At 51.3% G+C, this 13134-nt stretch overlaps 1 protein-coding gene across 2 annotated transcripts in view; it reads left to right on the forward strand.

Moving 5' to 3' along the window:
* The first annotated feature begins 82 nt into the window (after window positions 1–82).
* PPARA (peroxisome proliferator activated receptor alpha) overlaps window positions 83–13134 on the forward strand; it is a 65494-nt gene continuing 52442 nt past the window's right edge. Inside the window, exons 1-2 of one of the 2 annotated variants that reach the window (XM_032416222.1) lie at window positions 83–160; window positions 1214–1287. The gene's annotated coding sequence lies outside the window, so the exon portion shown is untranslated. Of the gene's footprint in view, window positions 161–1142; window positions 1288–13134 lie in introns of both variants that reach the window. The other variant, XM_032416221.1, reaches the window with a different exon arrangement.

A 13134-nucleotide genomic window follows, 5' to 3' on the forward strand; every position in this document is an offset into this window, starting at 1 on the left:
CGCGGGGAGGCGGCGCCGGGGCATGGGCAGGGGACGCGGCGGCCCCACGGCGGGGGCAGCGGGCGGCGGGGGCGGAGGCGGCGGCAGCTAGCGCCCTGCCCGGCGCTGCCTCCCTCGGCGCGCTCGCCCGGCGGACCCGCAGGCGGCGGACCGGCCCCAGGTGCCCAGGGGCGGGCGGGCGCTCGCGGGGGTCCGGGAGCCGGGCCTCCACTTCTCGGGACCGGGAGCGGCGGCGGCCAGGGGAGGGGCCGGGCGGCGCATGCGCGGGACCCGGGGGCGCGGGCCGAGCGCGCTGGGTCTGGTGCGGGGGATCCCCGGGCCCAGGGGGTCGCCCCCTGCTCGGCCTCCTTCCGAGCGCCGGGGGCCTCGGAGACGCTGGGTCCACAGGCTGTCCCCCGGAGGGAAGGCCCAGCGGGCTGGGGCCTGGGGCGCGCCCTTCCCTCGGCCCGGGCGATTCGGGGCGTCACCGACGGGGGGGGCGTTTCCCGAGACCACTGGGGATCCCCGAGGCTGGGAGCCGGAGGCCCGGACAGACGGACCCCCGGGGCTGCGCGCCCGGCGGCTGCGGTCGGACGGGAGAAACTCGCCCGCGGAGCCGCTTTGAGAAACCGCCGCACTTTGCGCCCGAGCGCAGCGGGCCGCCCGGCCGAGCCCAGGGCAGCGGCGCCGCGCTTCTCCCCAGCCCGGCTCTGCGGGTCCCGCGCGCGGCGTCCGCGCCCGGGTCTCCCCGCGTCCTGGCTGCGCGGGCCCGGGGGGCACAGGGCGGTGCCGGCGGCGCTCCGGGAGCCGGGTTCTGCCCTCACGCCCACCCCAGACCGACAGTTGCGTGCCAGTGTTTTCCTCGCCTTTTTAAGTTTAAAGGAGGGACGGCGTGCCCCAAATGTCAGTGTCAAACGTCTTTCTAAGAAAAGTCCGCGGCTGTGTGATGTGTCGGATTTTGCCGGTTGCTCTGGGCCCTTAGGGGCTGCGCGGCCACCCCCACCCCAGCTACCCCTCCTCAAACCGGGAGCCCCCTCCTCTCTCGGGACCGCTTGGGAAAGGGTGCGCTGGGCGGGAGCGGGGCGGGGGGCCCGGCAGGGCAGGGGGGCACCGGGTTTTCCATTCCTGCTGAAGTAGGGTCACGGTGACTTTCCTCTTCCAAGGTGGTGGAGAGTTGGGGAGAATCCAGAGGACATACCGTAATCATTTCCTCCTTTACCTTCCTCCTGCCAAGGCTGCAGGGAAGGGCCCTGCCTCCGCGAGGAACCGTTGGTGGTGAGACCAGCTCGGAAGTAAGACGTTGCACAGGTAAATAGAAGGTTTGATTTCGCTCCTTTTTCCAGACTGAAATATTTTTTAAGTGTTTACTTCTGTTGCCCTACAAACTAGCCATTTGGGGTGAGTTATTACTTTGTGGTGCAAAGTTAGGTGTATGTTCAGTGCTTTGAAAGTCAGATGAATGTGGCTACTGCTAAGTGGCGGGTTCTTGTCTCGGTTTCACTGAGAGATTCATCCCTTTATAGGGGCTCCGTTCCGTGGAGTATAAATCTGGACAGCTGAACTGTGAGAAATGTCATTCTTTGACAGACACTGAAGTTGCAGGTGACAAGTGCAGAGTGGCATGAATGAAGGTTCTTGCTGTTTCCATGCTGATTTGAATATCAAGCAGATAGCTTGCCAGTGTAGTAGGTCAGGTCTGGAACTGTCATTACCCAGGACAGGGACAGTCTGGAGAAGTGGCTGGATGGGAGAGGTCCCTGTCACCCAGGGGCCAGATGGGGGGACGAGACACTTCTGGACAACTTTGAGACAAAAGCAAATTAACTGACGGTAGAGAAAATGTGTTTTCTCTCTTTTCTCAGATCTTAGACATATAGTGAGAGACATCCCATAATCACAAAATAGTTTGTACTAGCTCATGCCTATCAGACTTGCAAACAGATTTTTAAGCATTGTGTGTGTAAGAGAGAGAATGAGAGAGAGCGGAGAAAAGGCGTGTTTCTTCCATAGAAGTCACTTTGTAATCGGCTTCTGCTTCGTTGACTATTGGGTAATGAAAAATCTTGCCATGTGAAATAAATGTGTTTCTGCTTCGTTGTAAATGTCTATGTAATATTCCATTGTGTCTAGGTAAAGTCATCATTTAGCCAATCCCTTAATGTGTGTTTGTGTATGGGTGTGTGTGTGTGTGTGTGTGTATACACACATATATATGCATATATAAATGTGTATTATATATATATATATATTATTTATTCATTTTGCAACTATTTGCTGAGTAGCTGCTAAAGGCTAAGGAGCTCAGTATGGAGCAAGACAACTATGGATCTGCTTGTGAAGCTGATTTTTGTACCAGAAAACAAAAAAGAAAGTTGGAGATTGTCCTCCTCATCCTAAAAGGTGGAATTAGAGTATAGAGAGGGAAACTGTTTTTGCCAAAACATCTTGCTGTTTCATGATTGATAGCCAACACTCTTTTTCTTGTGTGCTATGAGCATCTGTGTTTGTATGACAAATATTCTTTAAGTAATCTTTAAAAAAAAAATCAACTGTTTCTTGGCTTAGTGTAAACAGATTTTAAACACCCCCAATTCTCTCTTCTCCTTTTCCTCTCCCACATCCCTGCACGTATTCCTTTTGTTTGTTTTTTTTAAAGATTTTATTTATTTATTTGAGAGAGAGAGAATGAGACAGAGAGAGCATGAGAGGGGGGAGGATCAGAGGGAGAAGCAGGATGCGGGACTCGATCCCGGGACTCCAGTATCATGACCTGAGCCGAAGGCAGTTGCTTAACCAACTGAGCCACCCAGGCGCCCCCCTGCAGGTATTCTTAAAGGAAAATAGCATGAGTGTCTCACCTTCCAAGTGGCTGGTGTTCCTGTTGAACATTTGTACTAATTTTGTTGCACTGCTCTGAGACAGGATGTGACCTGTATGATTTCTGCTGGTTTTGAATTTAAGGACCCCTGTCTTTATCTCTGGTTTTGGTGGCTTAATATTGAGTCAGTCAGTCTTTCCCATGTTCCATGGATATTCCAAAGAAAGGCATAGTTTCTGTGTGCGGGGTAGACGTTTGCTGTATCTGTCACTTCAGCCTTATTAGGGACACGGAACAAGTAAGCTCACCTCCAAGGCCAGGTCATGTGGGTAGGGAGAATGAGGCAGTGAACTTTAATTTCCAAGTTGGTGTGAAGATAATTTTAAAGTAAGAACCAAGGAGGAAAAGCCCTAGAAGCCCCAGTGGACTGTATGTGAAAGACCTTGTTTCTTCTTCCAAGGATTCCTAACGCTGACATGCCGTGAGCTTCTAATGGAAAGGGGCACATGCATGTGATTTTCCGACTGGTTCTGCGGATAATCAGACGTGACCTAGTCTGACAGTTTCCGTGATCGGGAGGTGTGTTTGTTCCTTGCCTCTGGAGTATTAAATTACATAGAATCTCATCGTTGTGATAGTGTGGTGTCTGGAAGAGTTTCTGCACTCCGAAAAGTGAAGAATTTAGTCCCTGCTGGGTCAGCCCTGTTAGAATTATTTTTGTGGTTGAGCTGCCTTTGTTTTGAGGTCAGCGCGTAGTGTAAGAAAAAACATTTGGCCATGTCGATTTGCGTTGGAAGCAGCTCGCTACGGTGGAAATGCATTGGGTCATTAAGCTCAAGACTTGGTTTCTTGTCCATTGGCTGCGGCCTGCCAGGCCCGGGGTCTTCCTCTCTAGACAGCTCTACTGCTCTCTTCTCATCGGAAAATCCCGTTTCACTTCTCTGAGGGCTTGGGAAGCTCAAAAGTGGCGGCGTATGTGAAGACTCCTTGTACAATATGAAAACGTGTGCATAGCCCAAGGGGTGTCTTAGAAGGAAGCAGTCTCACCCTGGCCTCGGCTTCTCAGTGGGCCACAGCTGATCCCTATGTTATTTTTGCTCTGGTCATTTTATGAATTTTCAAAGGCTCTCAGAAAGCAACAAGCACCCCCATACCTACAAATTTTGTCCCCTGATTTTGAATACATAAACAAGAGACCTGCACCTGTCACGAGTGTTTCGTGCTTTCTCTGAATGCGGATGTGCCCCTCCCATTGTGGTGCTCGTATTATTGTGCGTCGGCCCTTATTCCACACTACTGGAGCCCGGGGAGGCTGTCCCTCATCCTTGGAGGGTGAAGGCCTCCCGGACTTAGGCCGGGCTTTGCTGGGCTGTGGCTAGGCGCTGCCCTGCATCCCGATTTCTCGTTGGCCTGACTTTCCCCCCGGGGGTCTGACTTGCTGAGAGCAGTGTATGTCCATTCATGTCTGCCCTGCCGGTCTTACATCCCGAGTAGGTCCTTGCAAATGCTCATTGTACAAAGCAATTAGCAGAATTCAATCTGGCAAGGATTGATTGGTGGGCCTCTGTTTTCTACCTGCCGCCAGTGTGGGTGGGAGCTGGCTTAGCAGTGCAGACAGCAGGCCTGCCCGTCACGCCCCCTTGGCGTGTTGCGGCTTCCCTCCCACCTGGGATGGCCAGGCGGCGCTCTCCGCCACGGGACAGGGGAGTTGCTGCATCCAGCGGGACCCGCTGTGCAGTGCCCATGGCATCCACATCATAAAGGCCGTAGTTGTAGTCAGAATGATTCCGACCATGATCGTCACTAGGTTTGGGGCATATTATGTATCAGATGGACTTTTTATGAGCTGGCTTGAGAATCTAATTAAATAGAATGCTCTTTCTTTCTGCAAGATCATGGATTCAGATTCCAAACAACTGGCTCCTCAGGAAAGGGGTATCTTTACCCCGGTGTGAGTTCAGGAGCGCTTATCTCTGCAAGGCAGGGGTCCAGCGGACACTCCAGGTGTGGGGGTGAGATAGGCGCAGGGGGCAGTTAGAGAAAGTGCCGGCTACGTGTCTCTATGTTGCAGGAAGCTGCCCTCACCTGACTGCTCCGGCTTTGCTCTATTTTAAGAGATTTGTAAATAAAGAGGAGTGAGGGTTTCTAGTCCAATGTCCTCGCTTTATACTTTTAGCTTAGAGAACACAAGTAAACCTTTAGCAAAGCATCACTTTGAATAGTCAAAGTTCGGAAAGCAAATGCAGAATGATGAATCGCCTCAAAGATTATGAAGCTTCGTATGAATCATTCAAAATTATAATACAGTTAAGTGAACAGCATGTTGTAGTTCCTTTTTTTTTTTTTTTTCCATTTTTACGAGTGAGTGAGGCCCCAAGCTTTCTTACAGCCATTTGTAACTGAACGAGTCTGCGGTTATGTGATAACCACACTAAGGTGACAAATTGCCAAGCTCCAGTAAAAGGGACCCAGTTATGTAGAGGTTGACATGTGGGTATGTCCTTTCTGAAATAGAAGTTAGTCGTCAGCCCGACATGACTACTTAAATGCAGATTTATAATTAAGCAACATGGCTTGTAAAAGGATGAATCTGCAATCAAATCTTGATTGTCTGCAAGCCTGTTTCTCCTATTACCTGGGTGCTAAATGGGATATGTTTTGGCCAGAAGAATTTTTAATAGCCTCTCCAGCAGCTTTTATTATCGGACAGGTTGACTAGGCTGCCAACATGCAAGGCACATTCCCCCTTTCTAGGATCATGAGGACATCTGATAAATTCGACAGTCTCCTTTTGGCTCATTTTATGGGACAGCTTGATAACTGGGCCAGAGTCTTATCCATTCGCTGTGCCCTCACTTTCCATTTCTGGTTTTTTCTCTGCGTATTGGAGGTGGGAATAACGCGAATGATGTTTAAAAGGAAAATTGTTCCGAGAAGTGTGAAATCTGGTTGAAACCGGAGCATTTGAACGGCTCGTGCTGTCCTCGGATGTCCGGATCTGCGGGGGGAAGACTCTGCTGGCCCGTGATGATTGCCCCCTTTCTCCACTTGGAAGACGTCCCCGCCTCTGTCACTGTCACAGTCCTGGCAGGGACCTCCCTCCCACGCCTGCAGGGTTCCCCAGTCCCAAGTGCACAAAGGCTCAGGAAAACACCTCCTTCCCTCCTCTCCTTAGAAGCACCCACATGTGGAGAGAGTTTTCCAGAAAGGAGGACATTCTGTTGTTGCAGTTGTCAAAGCCGGAAGGTAAACCTAATCCGGTCTACTCAGCCAGGAGTCCCGAGAGCTAAGGAACAAGTGAGCCGGGCAAGGATGCTGCCAGCCCAGGCTTCGTGGGGAGCAACACCCCAAGGAGAAGGCTTTGAACAATGAGAGGCATGAGGAAAAAGGTATCGAGTGTTTAGAAGCGGTTGAAGCTGGTGTTCCTTGAGAGGAGAAGACCAGCATACGTGGGGTTAAAGAGCTTGTGTGTGGGGCCGGTGGAAATGCTGGTGCCCTGGTGTCCGGAGCATCAGGTGCAGAGAAAGGAGGCTCTGGACGCGGGGACAGGGCGTGGAGAAGGGGCAGGGGTCGGGGAGAGCCTGTAAAGACCACCCCAGAGAGGAAGGTCACAGTTCCCGGCTGGGGTGACAGTGGGAAGGTTCCAGCAGGACACTTTCTGTGAAGGGCAGTAGTCATTCTCTCAAAGCTCCGGGCTCCGTGTGGGAAGACAGGGGACAGAGTACATAGCAGGATGTCAATATAAGAAGAGGAAAAGGTGGTCTTTTGATTTCACCCCGGAGACTGAAAATGATCGACCTTCTTCTGCTCCGTTCTCTTGACTTAGATGAATCTAACAAAGTTGGCTTTTAGCGTCGAGGTCAGAAGGCTAGATGGAGGTGAATATTTAACCACATTCAAGGACAGCCGCTAATCTTTAGTACTCACAGGGCACAAGACAATAAAGAAGCAAGATTCTGGAAGGAAAACGATAGCCAGGAAGGCAGACACGTCTGTGGCTCATTCACGGCCCGACCACGGAAGACAGAAGCCCGGAGGCCCACACTGACCGTGCATTCGCAGGTGGGCCTTCCGAGCCGCGTGAATCCTCCTCTAGAAGGTATTTGGGAAAGATGCCCGGCCAGTTATGACATCAGGACTGGCACGGTCTCCGAGAACGAGAGCTCTGAAGGACAAGAGCAAGAATCCAAACTTAGGGCTCGGTGAAGGAATTGCTTTTCAGAGATGAAAAGTGACATCCTGGCCGGAGGTGTTGGCACGTCCTCTGCCTGTCGTCGGAAGACCGCTTCGGCTGTCACCTGTGCACAGCCGCAGCCGCATTGCCAAGGGACCAGGGACGCAGACACCCACTTTCCGGTCCGGGGCCCTCGGCACCCCTCTCCCGCTGTCCCCAGGTCCAGCCGGCTTGCGTGACCTCAGGCCCGACGTCCCCCGGCCTCCTGACCTCACCCTGAGCCGCCCGGAGACTCCCGCTGAGAGTGGCCAGCCCTCCCTCCCGGCCCAGGACGTGGCCTCGGGCTGGGGCTCTGGACGCAGGACCAGCTTGGGTCCTGCCCCGCAGCTCTGGGCCTCACATGGGCCCTTCTGGCCCGCACCTCGGTCTTCTGTCGACACGTGGGGCGGATACCAGTGCTTTCCAAGGGTGCTCATACCTGCCAGATAGTGAGAACTCTGTAGATGTTTCTTGGCTTCTTTTCACCGTCGGGCTTCACACTGACTCATCCAGCCTTCTTCATCCGCTTCCCTGTGAGCAGGAAGGCACGGCTCTCCTCTCGGGAGCTGACATTCTTCCTGCACCACCAGTTTGTCTCATGTGCCCAGCTCCCTCCCTCCTGCCTGGGACACTCCATTACCCCCACCCCAGCCCCTACCTCGCCCCCAGAGCCTCTACCCTGCAGCCCCAGGCTTGAAGCTACCCTCTTAGGGGAGCCTCTCTGAATTCCCTGCCCCACCTGGACCTCCCTGATGCAAGCTCTTACGACGCCCCGGTGCTTTTCCTGATGAAGGTTGCTCTCCCCGTGAGGCGCGGACCCCAGAAGCCCGGAGCCAGAGTGGCCTTGCTCACCAGCGGCTCAGCCTCGGGCCATGCGACCGGGTCATGAACTGCAGCTGCTGTGGGGCCACCCTCCCGTGGAGAGTCCCTCAAGGCTCAGCCAAGTGCCCCCTCCTCCATCACGGCTTCCCGGACCCTCCCCCAGACCGGATGCAAGATTTTGTCCCGCAGGCAGTTGGAAAGTTCTCTGATTCGACAGATTCCGGCTGCACCACAGCAGTTTGCCGAATGCCTCCATCGTTTCCTTCTGAGCTCGTGCATTTATTCACCAAATATTTACTGAGTGCCTACTTGTGCCAAGCAGTGCTCTAGGCGCGGGGGAAGCCGTGGAAAGGCAACGGGCACGGTTACCTGCCCTCACAAAGCACTGGGTTCGCATGAGGAGTAGGGCTCCCAGGCAAAGAGGGGACGCAGGTCCCAAAGCAAGTAATGTCAGAGTTTTAACAGTGATCTGAATGGGTGGCTCAATAAATATTTGTCTTTAAAATTCAGAACTTCCTTTCAGGGGCGCCTGGGTGGCTCAGTTGGTTAAGCGACTGCCTTCGGCTCAGGTCATGATCCTGGAGTCCCAGGATCGAGTCCCGCATCGGGCTCCCTGCTCGGCAGGGAGTCTGCTTCTCCCTCTGACCCTCCTCCCTCTCATGCTCTCTCTGTCTCTCATTCTCTCTCTCGCAAATAAATATAAAAAAAATAAAATAAAATAAAATTCAGAACTTCCTTTCACTCGAAGGAAGTAAGTCAGGAAGGAGGCAAGAGTGAACAAAAATTATCCGAGAGATTTCAGAACCCGTTTTAGTTCTTCTGATTATTATCTCGAAGGCATTAAGTGCTCAGTTGAAATCCTTTTGACCCACTTAGTTCAGCAGAATTTAAATCTTAGGTGAATATTAAATCTAACCGTGCATCTAATGACCTAAACGCAGGAAGCACTGTTCGCTTAGTTACGGGGTCTGCCTTCTCTTTGTCGCCGACACTTCCAGCGTTAAAAGCAGACAAGCCCTCCAAGCGGCGAGCCTGTCTTAATCATATAAGCATGGTAATTGCTCCCCAAAAGGCAAACTTGGTGGGACAGGAGCTGGATTCTGTGCCGTTAGCTTGACCCCATTTGGCTTGATAGCAGTGACTGAGGCCTATTATTCCATAGGCAAATGCCAGCCCCTTTCCTCGGATTACAGATGATGTGTGATGTCGAGGCCGTCGCGGACTAGGAGGTCTCTGGCTCTGTGGCTGTGGCAGTGGGGACGGAGGCAGCTGCAGCCTGCCCGGGCTGTCCAGAGCAGGTGGGGGCGGGGCTGGCCCCGGAGTGCCTGGGAGATCATCCTGGCTGCCTTCCTCCGCGGGCATGATGATGTATTGGGCTGGCTTCCAGAACCCATTTTACCAGACCTCCCTCTTTCTGTTAGGCTCCCTACAAATCAGGCGACAGAGATGGGTTTGAGGTCGGGGTTTTTTCTCAAGTATGGTTTACTGAGGTATACTTTACATACCATACAATTCACCTGTTCAGATGGACAAGCCATCTACGGTCCCTGTTCCCTCGCTGGCAGTCAGCCGGAGGTGGTTCTTGGCTTCGAGAGGCAGCCCCCAACCCTTCGCGCTCGTGGCCCCTTCATGTTCAAAGTCAGCATCATGGGTTGAGTCATCCTCACACTCTGAATCTCTCAGACCTCCCCTTCTGCCTCCCTGTAGGCAGAGAGCGTTCCCTCTGCTTGTAAGGGCTCAGGAGACTCCACCAGGCCCAGCTGGGTAACCCAGGCTAATCTCCTCTGCCAGGGTCTGGGCCTGTGTCCGTCTCCTCGAGCTGCTGTAACAAAGCAGCATGATCAACAGCCGTGTGTTTCCCTGCAGTTCTGGGGGCCAGAAGTCTGACATCAATGTGTGGGCAGGGCTGTGCCCCCCGGAGACTCTGGGTGGAACCCTTCCTTCCTTCGCTTACCTTGTGGCGATGGCTGTCAAGCCTGGCATTCTCTGGCTTGTAGACACATCAGTCCAGTGTCTGCCTCTGTCATCACATGGTGGTCTCCGTGTGTGTGTGTCTGTGTCCAGATGTCCCCCCCCTTTTTTCTTATAAGGACACCATTTGTATTGGATTAAGGGCCCACCCCACTCCCATATGACCTCATCATAACTACAGCTGCGCAGACCCCTTTTCCAATAAGGTCACATTCTGAAGTACTGAGGTAGGACATGGACATATCTTTTGGCAGGGGGGACACAAGTCAACCCATCGCAGTACCCTCAATCACATCCGCAGAGCCCCCTCTGCCATGCAAGATCACCTAGGCTCCAAGATTGGGGCATGGAAATCTTTAGGGACCATTATTTGGCACCACACCATGACTCCGTGTTCGTGGAATTCACTGTGTCTCCTGTTCATACTCAAATGTGAGTGACCTGCTTAGTGTCTGGCTCCGTCGATGAAAGACATCTAGAATATCAAAGATAAAAGGCTGGGCCCCGAGTTGCTGGTGCATGAGGCAGTCAGGGTAGGGGAGGTCGCGTAGACACCAGCGGGGAGAACTGTGTAACACCACTGCTAGCAGCACTTTCCCTCCATCAGGCTGAGGCCAGGGGCAAAGCTCCAGAGCGTGTGAGCGGTGGAGGGTGCTGGAGTATCGGGAGGTGCTGGTCCCACGGGACTCTCCCAGCTCTGTGTCCCTGTTTACAGGAAGGAAGGACATCCTAATTGTGCTTCTTCCCCATATGGGACGGTCTTCTCTGACCCCATATTTGTAACTGTAGCCCCTTCCGCCTGCCTTGTTGCCATCCAACAGAGGACATGCTCCCTTGATTTCTCATCCACCTCCCCTCCCTAGAATGGGGAGCTGCAGCTGCTGGGGGGCCATCCTCCCATGGAGATCCCCACAGGGGCAGGGATATCTGTCTTTCTTCTTCACTCCCGTACCCTCAGTGGCTAGAACATGGCCCAGCATAGAAGGCTCCTAAAAATATCTGTGGAATGAACAAAGCCTCCCTCTCTACTTAATAATCTATGCCCTCGTGCTTGTTTAAAAGATGAGTTTTTCTGTTCTAAAATTTTATTGGCATTTTATTAGAAAGATGTTATGTGAGTAAGATTGCCTGAATATGAAGAAAACCTTAAGGAAATGTAGTCATATGCCAGTCTATGGAGTTTATTTAAGGGTACAGAAATACTCTGGAGCTCTGGAAATGAAAAAGAGAAAAACAGCTATTTCAAACTGCGGAGCTGATATTCACAACTATTAAGTGGTCTGAAAATGTTGAGATGGGGGCTCCATTTTTGATAATGGCTTAGTAGTTTGAAAGCCAACTCAAAAAGGTGGATGAAATCTTTAAATGTTTGCCATGGCATTGGAGAACTCACCAGGTGGTGAACAATTGTCAGGCTGAGGTCTAGAGAGGATGGGCACTTGACCTTCAGGTCATTTTGTCCCTGGTGTGTTGGCCAATTTATGGATGAAGCAATAAAAAAGCTAAATAGCACATCTCTATGGCTGAGAGTAAAAACTTGGGATATAAAACCTGTAAGAAGGGAAGATCCTGGGAAACAGCCCAAATTTTGGGTTGGGACCCAAAAAGCTGCCCTCTAGGAAAACAGGTGACCTGGAAATCGATGAGCTTGCTCACGAACTGAGCCCAGTTCTAATTAATCTCAGTCCTGGAGGCTGGATGCAGGTGGTCCCAGATTGCCAGGATCCTGGCAGACAGCTGCAGGAACAGAGCATCATCCTAGGCCTCTGTTTCTAGGAACAAGTTCTCAGATATAGTCAGGTCTCACTGTGCAGTTCCATATGCAGGAATCCCAATGATCACAGTTAAATACCACCAGCATCCCCACAACACAGCTCAGGTGTCCACGACCGGGTACCAGAACTAAGTCGGGGCGGGAAGTCCGCAAATCACTATACAAATAACAGATGTATATAAGGATCAGTGACCAATCCCAGCTCGCCTTTCAAAGTCGGTCTGTGATTGGCCCTGCACGGCTGTCATTCAGTTCACGCACAGCCCGCCCCCTTGCCTCCCAGCCGCAGACCCACTTGGCAATGTTTTTCTAGCACCAGACAGGTGCAACAGGGAAAAAGGTACAGCAAATAAATGAAAGGCGGTAACGCCGCAGTGAGATGAGAATCGAACATACATGGAGTTACAGGAAAAACAGCCGGCGGTGCGGTTGCTGCCAATCGGAGACTCTGGATGGGCAGCCAGAGGCATGTGGTAAAAGTGACTTAACCGCATAAGCGAGGACCGCGGTGGTGACGGAAGGATGGAGAGGTCCCAGACGAGGTGATCCTAGCGGAACACTTCACATTAGAGGAGGTCTCCCAGATACTGCACGACATTGAACGTGAAATAAACGTTGGAAGACACTCCAAACTTAGGAGTTTGACAGTGTACGAAAGCCCAGAAAAGATGCTCTCTCCAAACCATGAGTTATACAATAAGAGGAAGGCAAGCATGGTTGACGCTACTTGTGGTAAGTTTTTTACAAGGAAATGAAACACTGGGATTTCGGTGTTTCTAATGTTTTAAATTACAGTGTACTAAATGCATATTAGTTTTACTATATATTTTTTTGTTCCCCTGTTCATTTATAAGTGATAATAAGAGAGTTTTTAATGTTTTGCCAAAAACTTTTAAAGGGCATGGTAATTTTCACCAGTGATTGGTGAAATCACTTTGCACAATTTCTGCCCATATGATCCTTGTCATGGTCAGGCACGACTGCACAGAACGGCACACAACAAAACCAACCGAGCATCTGAGAAGACCTCATGAACTGCAGGGATGATAGATGATAGAAACAGACCCACGAGACGCTAAATATTAGGCTTATGAGATATAAACTTTAAAATAGCCTGCTTAGCCTATTCAAGAAGATAAATAACGAGGATGGGAATTTTGGTAGACACTAGAAATTATATATTTAGAAAGGACATTGATTTGAAAAATACCCAAGTAGAAATTATAAAAGTAAAAGATACAAAAACTGAAATGATGTCCCCTGTAGATAAATATAACAGCAGATTAGACACAAGTGTTGGGAGAATTGTGGAATTAAAGATAGGTCAGAAAATAATATCTAAAACGAAGCACAAAGAGACAAAAGGACAGAATACAAATATATTGAGAATTCTGTTGTATGTATAATTGGGATCCTAGGAGGACAAGAAAGAGAGAATGGAGCAGAAGCAATATTTGCAGTGATAGGGACTGGAGTCTCTCTAACACTGATGAAAGCCATCAAGTCACAAATTCAAGAATCCTACAGAACTACAGGCAAAATTAAAGACAAAACAAA

This window comes from Phoca vitulina, unplaced genomic scaffold (genome assembly GCF_004348235.1).
Source record: "Phoca vitulina isolate PV1807 unplaced genomic scaffold, GSC_HSeal_1.0 scaffold19, whole genome shotgun sequence".
In the NCBI taxonomy this organism is placed as follows: Eukaryota; Metazoa; Chordata; class Mammalia; order Carnivora; family Phocidae; genus Phoca; species Phoca vitulina.